The sequence below is a fragment of the Danio rerio genome, chromosome 12, assembly GCF_049306965.1.
Source record: "Danio rerio strain Tuebingen ecotype United States chromosome 12, GRCz12tu, whole genome shotgun sequence".
NCBI lineage: Eukaryota > Metazoa > Chordata > Actinopteri > Cypriniformes > Danionidae > Danio > Danio rerio.
This window is the reverse complement of record NC_133187.1, coordinates 30,096,461-30,110,779: the sequence shown is the minus strand read 5'-3', so window position 1 is coordinate 30,110,779 and position 14,319 is coordinate 30,096,461. Positions and strand designations below refer to the sequence as shown.

At 35.3% G+C, this 14,319-nt stretch overlaps 1 long non-coding RNA gene across 1 annotated transcript in view; it reads left to right on the top strand.

The window, feature by feature from the left end:
* The first annotated feature begins 264 nt into the window (after positions 1-264).
* Positions 265-14,319, top strand: part of LOC141376815 (uncharacterized) — a 94,756-nt gene continuing 80,701 nt past the window's right edge. Inside the window, exon 1 of the long non-coding RNA XR_012388043.1 lies at positions 265-328. This is a non-coding gene — a long non-coding RNA (uncharacterized lncRNA). The remainder of the gene's footprint in view (positions 329-14,319) is intronic.

The following is a 14,319-nucleotide window of genomic DNA, read 5'->3' as shown; positions in this document are numbered from 1 at the left end:
GAATGTATTATATATATATATATATATATATATATATATATATATATATATATATATATATATATATATATATATACCATCTAGGGAAAAATGGTGTAAAATGCGCTGATTTTCGAGATAGCACGCTCCTGTGCCGACTGTTTTTTAAAGAAGTTTGTTTGGCTCTTGAAGAAATATATGAGTTAGTAAACTCCTAATCCAAACTCCAATCCAGATGGTGGCAGTAATGCTCCAAAAAGCTTGTTGCCAACTGCCATGAAGACCACAAGAAGAAAAAAAAGTTTGGGTTTTACAAACATTTAGGAACTCGTGGATTCCGATCAGAAAAGTAAGGGTTACTGCTTGTACACTTTATACTTTGCGAATTTAGTGTTCAAAATATTTTTTTCACAGTGCTAGGTTGTGTCTAAGTTATTTAAAACAATTTGATAAAAAAGGCAACTTGTTTTAAAGAAACACGACTGAAGCTAATAGATGTGTATGCTAACGTTACGTTACAAACACTTCTTGAAAGTTCCTGTTCCTTTTACACAATGTTAGGTTGTAACAGTGTTTAGTAACTGAAAACTATTTTAATTATTTTAAAGAAACATGACTGAAACTAATTGGTGTGTATGCTAACGTTTTGTTAAAGAAAGTTTCTGAAGATGAATCCGTTAATACTAACATAGCAAAACATGTGTTTTTTATTTCTGGTTTAACTTATAAAGTTAACATTATAAAGTACCGTGTGTGTTGAAAAAAATTCAGGCCCAAATCGGGCAGTAAGTCCATGGGCATTTCGGCCTGAGTACAGCAGACGGGCCGAAGGGTAAGTCTCCGGCAGGTGAGAATCTAGCCGAAACTGGCCTGAGTGTATTTTGCTATCTGCGGTACAGGATAATTGGGTAGGCTAAATTGTCTTTAGTGTGTGAGTGTGAATGGATGTTTCCCAGAGATTGGTTGTGGCTGGAAGGGCATCCGCTGCGTTAAACATATATGCTGAATAAGTTGGTGGTTCATTCGCTGTGGCGACCCCAGATTAATAAAGGGACTAAGCTGTAAAGAAGATGAATGAATGAATGAATGAATGAATGAATGAATGAATGAATGAATGAATGAAAAATAACTTTACCATGACTATATTAGGGCATCTAATCAAGAGTGCAAGCATGAGGAATGATGCTTCATTCATTCTTTTCCTAACAACAGTGGTTTTTGAATTTTTATCACATAACCAACCAAATGGTCAGTTAAGTGAGGCATAGTGAGGTTAAAAGCAAATGCACAGAAGACCTACTTTATATACAGTATTTGTTTTTAAACCATTGTGCAATTATGTGTCTTTTAGCATGTGGCATTTCTTGGTGGTATTTGACTTTATACTGACATTCTCTGGTGTAGATGAATGAAGTTTGTTCAAGCGCAGCACATGAACACATGCTCTTACACTAAGAAAAAGAAACTGTTAAATAAAGTTGTTGTTTTTATTTTGTGTGAGCACAAAATGATTCCCCAGCTTGAAAATAATCTGAAACACTAAAGGTCTGTTTTGTGGAGGTCTTTTGGTACCTTGCTGTCTATGAAGGGTGAGGGAGCTCTAGATTTCATCTAACATATCTTAATTTGTGCTCTGAAGATGAGCAAAGATCTCAGGGGTTTAGAACAACATGAGGGTGAATAATTTATAACAATTTTCATTCAAGTACTTTTGTTTTGATTCTTTTGTCTGTGTCACACATTTTCACTGCTTGTTGATGGGTCCTGCTGTGGTTCCTTTTTCTTGAGCTTCCTTTGGGCTCTGCTTGTTCTGTGTATCTATCTGCTTGTATCTTGGATGGAAGTTTTTTCTGTGATGGATGTTTTTTTCTGTCATGTGTTCACTGTTGCTGTTTGGACTCCTGCTGTGGTTTTTTTTTTTTTTGCTTCAGCAGGCACTGTTGGTTGTATTTTTTATTTTATTTTTTTTATTTTGCTTGGGCCAGTGGATTGCTCAAATGCTGATTCATACCATTTATTTTATTTCTGTTTTCTAAGCTGATTTCACTGAATTCACATTTGTTACATTACAAAATTTTTTCTTTTTAATTATATTTATTCATTTTCCTTCAGCTTTCACATTTGTGGTTTGGTTCATTTAGTCAGGATCAAGGGCAACAAATGATACATTGTAGCATTTTTCTGCCGTTTTTTTGGGTCCTTTTCACACCACACTGATTGCTTTGGTCTGAATCAGATGAAAAAAACAAAATGCAGTCATGTGACAAAATCCACATCACTCATTGGCCAAAAGTTATTGAACCTATTTCCTTTTTTTTTTTTTTCCATTGTCAAAATTAACATGCGGGAAAATGCTAATGGAACTCCAGCAAGTAAACAGACCGGCAGACACAAAATGTTACTTTTTACTATGGAGGGACGAATGGCTGGCTGATTGTATCCCTGTAGTTTTTAGACAAACTATACATTTCGAGAATGAAATGGAGCTGCTGCTGGATGCAATGCTCATGACAAAGGCAAATCGCAAGTCACTTCAGCAGGAGGCATGAATTATTTTAATGTAACTGCGACATGATCATCTTCCAAACATATTACCAACTATCCATCAGGTAACATATACCTGTATATTTCATCCGCATCCCATATTGAACAGCACGTCAGACTCTGGTTGACTCTGGTTGGGTTGGACGGGTGAGTAGGGGGATCTATAAAATGAGGTGTATGTCCATGTCATAGCTGTAAGGGAAACCGGAGAAACTAGAGGAAACGCATGCGAACACGGAGAGAACATGCAAACTCCACAGAGAAATGCCAACTGACCCAGCCAGGACTCGAACCAGTGACCTTGCTGTGAGGCGACTTTGCTAACTACTGTGCCACTGTGTTGCCTCTTATATTTTATTATTATATCTATTTAATTAATTCATTTTCAATCATTTTGATCATTTATTTTGGTGTAGCGCTCCTTTTAGATTTGTAGAAGGTTACAGAAGCATTAAATCTCTTCTGCATTTTTACAGAACAGTTAAACTCTGGTGTGATGATGTGGTATTTTCCAGTGTCTTTGAAAAAATGTTGGAAGGTTCAACCATTAGAAACCTCTTTGTTGATCCTGGAACAAAGTTCCAATCAGCCAATCAGAATTGAAGTACAAGTTTACAATGTATGTTAAGTTTAGACTTAAAAGGGGCTTCTAAGTTATTAATATTAACCTGTTATTTCTCTTGAGTGTAGGGATAACGTCTTGGTAGGGTTCAGTTTAAGACAGGTTTGGATTTGATTTTTGGGCAGAAATTATGTTTTGAAAAATTTTGATCCAGAATCAAAATCCCTGTAGAATCAGGATGTGCGTTTTACGACAGGAGTGTGCTTTGGAATAGATTGATTGCTTGGACTGACAACTCTTGCATTCATCATTGTGCTAAAGTGTAAATTTGTGTTTTTGCGGTAGTTAAAATAGTCTTCACAGTTTGTCTTTGAACAATGCATCTCTTTTACAGTAAATTCAAATAATTCTCTTACCAGATACTCCTCTTCAGCATGTCATTTCCCCAGTGCAGATGATGCGCGCACACACACACACACACACACACATACACGCTTCACATTTCCTTTAGAGTGCTCTTCATTAGCCAAAAAATTATGCCAAATGAATTGCGAAACATTCTCATTCATCACCCCAGTGTCTCTGACGTCCAGCTTTTCCTCTGACAGTCAGATGATTGCTGTTGGATGTTGTGACAGTGTGCCAAAGTCTGCTGAATAATTGCTCATTTCGTACCGCTCACTGGTGTCACTGATGTGCAATTTCTAAATTTACCATGTGTGTCTGAATGGAGGGGGGTGGGGGGATCTAGATCATGGGATCACATCTCTGTGCAGATATAAAGCGTCATTGTTCTGTCATGTGGGAAGTGATGCATGTCTCTTTCAATCATTTTCTGCTTTCAAGTGCCTGACATGTCTGGCTGTCTTGGAGTGATCTACTGTAATTTGAAAAACAATGCAGGGGGTGGGAAGTAAATCAAAAGCGCCATACATGTCTGAAATAGACTGTTTCCTATAGATAGATCAAGCTCCCTCATATAAAGCAGCTCCTGCTGTTAATTACACCATATGAGCCCTAAGTTTTCCTTCTCTTTAAAAGTCATAAAGTTGGTTTGTAGCCTTTTTTTTATTACTCTTTATAATACATTTTTACTTATTTTACTAATATTTGTTTTACTTATTAACAATACTAATTAAATAATAGTTTTCTGCTAATTATTTTTTACCTATTTTACTTATTAATGATGCATACATAACAATATAAACGATAATAAAATCTACATTTCATTTTATTAATATTTATGTTTGTATTTATTTAATAATGCCAAAACTTACCTTTTTAGCTCTTCCAGAATAAGCCAGAATGATTTGAGAACTAAAAATAATGAATATACATTTTCCACAATCATAATTAAACAAAATTATATAAATTATAATTCAGTGTGAGTTGCATTTTATTTATATTATTTATTTAATTACTGATGTGAAACAATATTTTTCATCTCCTCTAGAATAAGCCAGGATGATATGACAGATAAAAACAATTAAATATGACTTTTCCTCTTAAAATAGTATTTAAATGTGACTTTTTTTGTTCAACAAAATTCTACAAAAAAGGCTTTACAAACTGCACTTTGGATGCTTGAAGTGGATGATGATTTCTTCTAGTTAAAATACAAAGAACTTGTATTAAAAATGCAGTAGTGTGCATTAGTACTGCAGCGTAAAAAAAAGTACAATATAATTTTTTGGGGTGTTTAGTGAATTATAATGTTCCTAAAATAAATAATACCCCAATAAAAGATGAATAAAAACTGTAATTGAAAAAGAGTTAATTTAATATATAATTATTTTTGCAAAAAAGTTGTATTTTATTTTTTTTCAATGATAGGAACTTAAGCTCTGCTAGTTTGATGTCATAAGTTTAACTAAGTAATTTTTGTTTACATTTCAGTAGTTATAGTGATGTATTGGGTTTGTCATGTATGTTGTCATGTAATTCAAAAATAGCTAATGAACTGTGATTTTCACGTTTTGCACCTTGTTGTTTAAATGGGCTTTTTTCAGTTTGTTAATGAAAATTAGCATTTTTATAGTGTTATTATTATTATTATAATTATTATTATTATTATTATTATTATTATTTTTACTATTATTATTATTTATATGCATATTTATATTTGTTTAATTTAAAACAAGTTTAGATTTGTCCACCTGTCAGGTTTAGGGTTTTTTTTTGACCACACTTTGTTATTATTGTTCATTTATTAATTCAGTGGAAATTAGAACTAAATTTAGAAATAAAGTTTTGAACCAAAACAACAAATTAAATAAAATATGTAGGCTAACGGATATCTTTAATGGAGTAAGTTTCCACCATTTCCTTACTCCAAGAAAGTAAAGGAATAAAGTAATGAGTTAAGGTTCATTATTTATCCTTGTGCAAATGGTCTTGTATTCAGTTTTTCTACTTACAAAGTCTGCCATGTAATTAGCACTTGCCATTGCGAGACACAACCTGTGTTTGCGTGGGTTTCCTCCGGGTGCTCCGGTTTCCCCTACAGTCCAAAGACATGCGGTACAGTTAAATTAGGTAGGCTAAATTGTCCATTGTAAATGAGTGTGTATGGTTGTTTTCCAGAGATGGGTTGCAGCTGGAAGGGCATCCGCTGCGTAAAACATGTGCTGGATAAGTTGGCAGTTCATTCCTCTGAAGCGACCTTGGATTAATAATGGGACTAAGCAGAAAAGAAAATGAATAAATAATTGAATGAATGAATGAATACATATTTAATTAATAAATAACATATTTTTACATAGCAAATACATTAATTGTATTCCTAATCTGTAACTCCTCTTTGGACTCCTATTTAACGGTTTGTAAAAGAAAAATAATCTTTAAACACAACATTAGAATCAGCAGAGATGACAGAATTTTCATTTTGGGTGAACTGTCTCTTTCAAGGGCCATGAAACCCCCTCGTTTCAGCAGGGTGTTTTCACACCTCTACTTTGGAAAAAGTCAGAAAAGTGGGCGTGTCCAGCTGTTTAGGGGGGAGTGTCGGAGGAAGAAAAGAGGCATGGTGTGGGAGTGTCTATTTGGGCGTGCTGAATTTCAGAGTCAAAACACACACCCACAGAGGACAATGTGATTGTGTTTACATGGACATCTGTAGTCGAATTATTTGCCAAATTATTAAATGGTGGACTTAAACTGCAGTTTGGCTCTTTCATTCAGGGAATTCATTCATGTCCCTCCCGACAAACGTGATATTTGATTTGAGGATCTGCTCTAAGCGTGTATTTTTCATGCAATGTTTGATACCGCACGGCGAGTGAGAGAAAAAAAAAACTCAGCATTTCCCGGAAACTTGGATGCACACGGCAGGTAGCATCAGAAAGCCGCGTGTGTTATTCCGGTCACAAAATCCTACACGAGGTTATAGTTTGGTTGTAACTGTTAGTGCTAACTTGTTTAAACTCGGTGCAATAGTTTGTTTGATACGAATAAAATACGAACTGAACAAACAAAGAGCACTGGTCGCTTACTTACCAAATCTGTAGAGACAGGACAATCACCAGCAACTAGAGCCGCGTCTTTATTTAGAGGAGACTACAAGCGAATCCGGATCTCAGCGTTTGCAGATGAGAACAGCTCTCAGGTAAACAATGTTCCTCCTTAGACACGTAAGTTATTGTTGTCGCGCGTCGCGTACACTGTTAATCTACGCGTGAGTCTGAGCTCTCACAGAGAGAAAATGAAAACAAAACTTAATGGCAGCAAACTATAAAAGCAACACTTCACGCTTGTTTTGCCAATACAACGTGGCGTCTCTGCCGTCTACACTCTGACAGTAATGAATATTAATGAAGTTGCACAATAGAGCGCGCTGATTGGTTTGAACCAAGCCTTACTCATGCATGAATGCAACACACTGTAAGACGTAATAAGACACACTCTGGCACAGACGCCCAGTCTGCACGCTGGAATACAACGCTATTATGTCATGGCCGTGACGCAGCTTCAAAAATTAGTTTCAAACCGGAAGTACGAATTTGCTTGAAATAACGCAAAAACAATCATTTTACACTTTTTAGTGAAATATAGGTGTCCTAATAGTGTTTTTAGCAGTGTGGGACACATATACGACTGTCAACAGCTCAAAAAATGTGTTTTGGTGTTTCGTGACCCATTAAATCTGATTCACTCTAAAATCTTTAAACACAATGAATGAACACTTCTAATCAGAAGAAATGGTCTCTCTTGAATTAAAAAGGGTCTTTCATCTAGTCAGTAAAACGCTTTAGTGCTCATCCAAAAAGAAAAGGGTTCTGTGGAAGGAAGCACAATGGAGTGGGCAAACATGTCCACCCCTTTATAAATTTCTGTCGTAATCCTGCAGGTGTGGATATAGAAGGGAATTATCAGCTCATTGCACAGATCCCAGATGTGTCAAACACTGACACGCAGGAAAAAGCTGATAACTCACAGCTGCACTGAAAACTCAAACTAGAGACTGCCACCATGAAACCCCTTGGTGAAGCTAAATAGCAGTAATAGGTGGACTCCAAAAATAAACATTTGCTGCTTGTTCGAACTACTTATTTAAATGGAGCTGAAATAACACAATTTTAGATTTTTTTTTTCAGACATTTTATTTGTTTAATGTTTATTCCACTAGAAATTTTAATAACAAATAAGGTAACTTGGTTCCTTTTTTGTCCCTACACAAATTGATTGTGAGGAACTTGTACATGGACATCCCTATATACTGTATATGTCAAGGCATGTGGTTGGGTAGGATAAGATGTGGATTCAAATGCAAATAACAAGATTTTATTGTATAAAGGAAACAAAAAACAACTCCATGAGGGAAAAACACAGCAGCATGACAAAAGTGAATTGACTCGGCTTGGTTGACAGACACAGGATCAGCGATGATGGACCAGCACAGGAAATAGGGAACGCAAACCAATAAACTGACAAGAGGGCAGGTGAACATAATTATAAATACTAGGATAACAAGGTGGGTGGGACAAAACAATAGATGAGAGAGCAGTACAAAGACACAACACAATCCATGTGCTCACGTAAAACAGAACTAGAACACGCAGCCAATGAAAGAACTCATTAACCATGTGTTTACATGAAATAAATCACTAAAGCACCGACCACAATGTAAACACCAAGCCACTTGCTTTGACAACACCAACACAAACAGGATGCAAGACAACAAGCACATGATAAATGAAAACACTTGAAAACAAATGAAAACATACTGTGCACTCTTACATGCACTGTGCATGTTCCATCCCAGCACCAACCGAAACCAGCTAGACTGAGGGGCAGAGAAAAGAACTGCTCGTCACAGATAATACAAACACGAGCAAGTAAGCACGGGTGATCCACATACAAAGCTTGATCCCTCAATAAGCTGGATTTTGTTTAATGATGATTTGACATGATCCAGGATCGTGTCTTTCTTCAAAACTCATCCAAGAGTTGCTATCATAGCAACAATTCTCGTAGCTTAAACTTGCTCGGGAGCAGGCTTATTTAATATAAACAGGATTAGATTTAGTCTTTTTAAAGCAAAGGTAATAACGAAAGTATGTACCAAGTATGATATTTTCTTACAGTAGAAATGATATACACCTAAAATATACACTCAAAAATAGTAAAATAGTTAATAGTTTGTTTAAAAAATAAATAAATAAACTGCTCTCTGCAATCTGCACTCTGAAATGAAAGATCAATTCATCCAGACTTTTTTAATCTGATTCGCAAACTTGTTTGAAGAACCAAATTAGTCCGAGATCAGTTATCAGGATTAAAACTACGAAGAACAAACCCCAAGACAGGATGAGTGCTTGGCCCAAGAAAACTTGAGCCGAGCATAACATACAAGACAGGACTAGTGTCTGGACTCTGCCAGCAAAGTAAAAGGGAATTAACTACACCAAAGTGGCAGAATTCTGACAATATAGCTGCGAGTTAACAATGTTTGTATAATAACCTTAATCTGTTAAATGCTATTAGTTACTAGTTAATTAGTTAAAGTTATAGTAACTAATAATTTAATATAATATAAATGTTTGGAATTTGATTGTATTGCAATAATGTGCATCTTTTTTCGAAGCTGCTTTGAACCAATTCATCTCCTTGGAGTTATAAGGTTCTCTCTGCATTCTGAATGATTTTGTGATTTTGAGCTTCAAAGTTTTTGCATTCTATAGTAAACAGTATGTGTGTAACATTCAGTTTTTAAATAAAACGTAAAAAAATGTAAACAACTTCATAAAAGTTTTAAAAAATCTCATAATGTAAATAATTTGTCGATTAATAGGAATATGCCAATAACCTAATTTTGACAAACATGTCAGATAGAATGTTATAATTCTAAGGTGACAAATTATTATTGTGGAGAAATTTGAATTAAATTCACTTGAACCCAGCCTTAATACAGTGTGTTCATTACATAATACAAACAGTGGAGACGCACCACAGCTCATTGCATTGCTCTTACAAACAATTCTTTCTTTCATCTATAATGAAGCATTTTAACTTTAAAATGTGCACACTGAATTTAATTTCAATATCATTAAGTTGAGTAGAGTCTACATATTGGTTGATACGTATGCCCTTCGGTGTTCACTAACCTTACATGCTCTCAAGAAACATTGGGAATAATATTAACAAATTGCTATCCTTTCCAGGAACGTTCTATTCAAATTAAAATGCATTATAGTTATTCCCATCACGTCGCAAACTTTCATCTGTAAGAATTAATATTTGCATGAATTAGCCTTCAGAAAAGTGTCCTCCTTTAAAGTCTATGACTGGGCCAGAAGTAGAAACACCAGGATGCTTGTTTGTTTATCTTCAATCTATTGTCCACAAGAGATAATTCATTCAATTATTCCTACTCCACGAATAATTATTTATTCCGGTTTGAATGAATAAAATATCTCTATTACTCAGTGTCTGACATTAGCAGTGATTAGACAGGCCAAGCAAAAATGTGACAAATAAGATGTGCTGAATGGAAACGCATGTGCCCTTGAAACGCACGATTGCTCATTACTTTAACTTTCAGGTATGACAAGTGCTGTTGATTAATGGACGCATTATTGGAATATTTGTTCAAATTATAAATTTATCTCTAGATGAGAATCGTTTATTTGAACAGCAATCTGACAGATGGCCCTTTGGCTTTTTGTTGGCCTTTTATTTAGCCTGTCCTCATATATGAAGTACAGAAAGAGAATGAGTGAGAGCAACTCAGCTTGATGTCAGACCTCATCAGCTACGTGCTGACTTGCAACAATACACGCCATTAAGCCCATTCAGTGAGTATATAGACGCAAATCCATTACTCCAGCAATTGAGGTGATTTGCTTTTAGAATGGGTACTTTCTGGTCTCCTTTTTGTTTTTCTCGTTTGTCCAACAGTTGGTATTCTCTGTTCAATTGCATACGGCTATAAGAGTACAGGCTAAACTAATTATCCAGTGCATGCAAGATATTTCATCAAATGCGTGTGCTAATTGGAATACATAAAAAAGATTACTGCATTGCTAAAATAACTTTCAGAGGTGCCCGAGGTTGTCTTTAAATGCCGAACTGGTAGTATAAATGCTAATGAAGGTTTTCTTTAAATGTAAATGATCACCTGGGCTTCTTTATGGGTACAATGTATAATTAAACTGATATGACTAAAATAATATACAGCATTCTACATCTGGGAATCAAATGTATGTTGGTCTTTTAAATACAGCATTCAGGGTTTTCTGAGAATGCCATTTATTGTGGTTCTCAGTAAATCAATAGTTATTTTCTTGAGTGCAAAAAGACAAGGTCAATATTTCCCTGAAATGCATTCAAGTGCGGAGAACAAAGATGAATCGCGGTATCGTAAATAACCCCCTTTTCCGTTTTTGTTTCAGGAACTTTAAAGCAAACTATTTTAAAAATGTAAGGTTTTACACGAGGTTAACAATGGTCAAAAAATTGCGTACAGATGTTAGATAGATATAGATAGGCCTACAGCTATTATTAATTCACTGAACTTCTGTTTTTAAAGTGATAGTTCACCCCAAAATAAAAAATACTGAATGAAAATTGAAACATTTACATAAGAAGTTTTTCATAAGAAGTAATGTATATCCGCATGACAAACATATTTTTCTTAGCATGTTTAGAGATGTGTTGAGATGACAATGTGGCTACAATGATTTAATGCAGACACATCTGTGAAAATGACTTAAACTCCATTTTAAAGCTCAAAATCTTTCCCATTTTTAGTTGAAATTGTTGTTTTATGTACAGTAATATACCCCTAAATGCCACATTTCAGCCCTAAATGGCTCATGGATGATTTGTTATGCCTTGCTCTAAATGCTCAAATTTTAAATGAAAGCAGAAACATGCTGTTTTTGTCTGTGTCACTTCCCAGCAGACACAGGACCTCAAAATGAGGTCAGATTGATGTTGTACCCCAACATCATGGGGCTTTGCATTTTAATTTGAAATGAAAATAAGGTTGAGTTCAGAACTCAACATCAGGCTTACTTCAATGTCCAACCTCGGACAGACATTGCATTTTGGTTACTCTTAAACACAACCTAAAATCAACAAAATATCTTGTGATGTTACAGCTTGACATTGTGTGGACATTAGCAATATGATTTCTATCAGATGTTAGATTTTAGTTGCTATACCTGATGAATAATTGTCAGTATTTGACGTCAATATGACACTGGTTTAAGATGTTGGCTCAACATTAGATTTTGGTGACTTTGCAACACAAACTAAAATCAACAAGATATCAAAGTCACTTGACACCTTTATTGGACGTCAAAGTAACATTGTTCTTAGACACTGGCGACTTAAATCTAACACTAATATTAATATCTTATGACATTGTGTGTCTGCTGGGTTAACATGCACTGAGGGGGAATTATTGAAATTGATGTTATTTCAATTACTGTGATGTGATGTCCGAAAAGAAATGTTAATGAAGTCTTTCGAGGTAGTTCATAAGCAGTAACATAGGAAATATCTGGATGGATTTTGTGCGTTTTGTAACAAAAAAAAAAAAAAAAAAACAAACAAAAAAAGACAGACAGACAGACAAAAGAGCATGGTACTCAATTGAAACCAGCGGCGGCTAAATTAAAGTCAGATGCATGGAATTATTCCATGCTCAAAGGCAATGATGGCAAAGAAAAGGTCAACAAAACCACTGTCATATATCAAGTTGTGCCTTTTAAGAGCTGATATCATGTCTATGAAACCACCAGTCAAGGCTTTGTTAGTTTTATGGAACATTAATGTTTTGTACAGACAATGTCCAGACTCAGACAAAGGCTTTAGGGGCCTGTTTTGATCATGGTTTGAATTTTGATCAAATCTTTCAAGGAATTTTGGGTTTACAACATTTACAATGATCTTATTTATGAAGGGATTTATTTTTTGCAGCAATTTGCATTGTGGGGTGTCACATTGATGCAGTGACAATCGCCTCACAGCAAGAAGGTTCTTTTTCGAGCCCCGGCTGGGTCAGTTTTCATGGAGTATGCATGTTTTACCATGTTGGTGTGAGGTTTTTTTTCCAGGTGCTCTGCTTTCCCCCACAGTCCAAAGACATGAGCTATAGGTGAATTGAATAAGCTAAATTAGCCGTAGTGTATGTGTATGAGTGAGAATGAGTTTGTATGGATGTTTCGCAGAGATGGGTTGCAGCAGAAAGGGCATCCACTGCGTAAAACATAGCGACCCCAGACGAATAAAGGGACTAAGCTTAAAATAAAATGAATAAATGAAACTGTGTTTGTTATTTTAAAGGGATAGGACTAAGCAAGTCAATAAATAAGCTTTTTCTGGGGTCGCTATGTTTTACGCAGTGGATGCCCTTCCTGCTGCAACCCATCTCTGCGAAACATCCATACAAACTCATTCTCACTCATACACTACGGACAGTTTAGCCTAACAATTCACCTGTACCGCAAAAAAAGTACATAATATGTGACTAGATATTTTTCAAGACACTTCTATACAGCTTAAAGTGACATTTAAAAACTTAACTAGGTTAATTAGATTAATTAGATTAACCAGGCAGGTTAGGGTAATTAGTTAAGTTATTGTTAATCGATGGTTTGTTCTGTAGACTATTGAAAAAAAAATATAGCTTAAATGGGCTTATAATATATATATAAAGCTGCTGTTATTCTAGCCAAAATAAAACAAATAAGACTTTCTCCTGAAGAAAAAATATGATCAGACATACTGTGAAAATTTCCCTGCTCCTGTTAAACATCATTCTGCAAATATTTAAAAAATAAAATTTTTTTTTTAAAAATCGAAGGAGGTTCAAGTAATTCTGATTTCAATTGTAAATATTGAATCAAATCAAATATATTAAACAAAACCATGTAAAGAAGAATCTAATAACCAAATTGACTTCATTATAAAAAAAAATATTTTGGAAGCAACACTATAAACTTTGCTATGGCTTTATATTTATTCTTGTTGCAGTTGATCTACCAACCTTTTAAGCTTCATACTGTAAGTAGCTGATCCACTTTACTGCCTATCTTGCTTCCTGCATTCGATGTAACCTTTATGCATAGGCTCAAATGCTCAAAGTTTTTATCAAGCAATGGACAATCCTTTCCGTCTTTCATAAGGAATGGATTACTGCTAAGCACTTTCCCAGCTCAGACTGAATGAACTTTCAGCTCCCTCTGAAAATCCCTATTGGTTTTATACCTCACCACTCGGCGATAAAAAGATGTTCAGCACACAACCCTATAAAACAAGATCATATATGAATTTTCTGTCAGTCTCAAATGGTGCTACAGTATAATATGTGCAAGTGTGTGTGCGACGTGCGGAGAAATACGTCAGAAGATTATGAAGAATCAGCCCAGGGGGCTCAGAGAACAGAGACACAATGCCAGAATGCAAGAGCGAGGAAAATGGAAGGAGAGGTAAAATGTGAGAGTCCTTCCAAATTCATAATGAGATGAAAGTTTCACACTTCCGATAGGGCAAGCGAATCAAAGAGAATTCTCAGAACGGGCTCTTCTGCTCATCTAACTCATTATCAGGATTTTTTTTCTTTTGCTTGAAGAAGTTTATAGTAGGCTGCCAATGGAAGATTGGGCAAATGTACATCCAATTTCATATGCAATCCAAAAATTAATTAAAGTTGATCTGTGCTGCTGGAGCAAAGGGCAGAAGAGTAAAGAGAAAAGAAAATGGCTTGTTAGCCCTGTGTGATTCGTGCT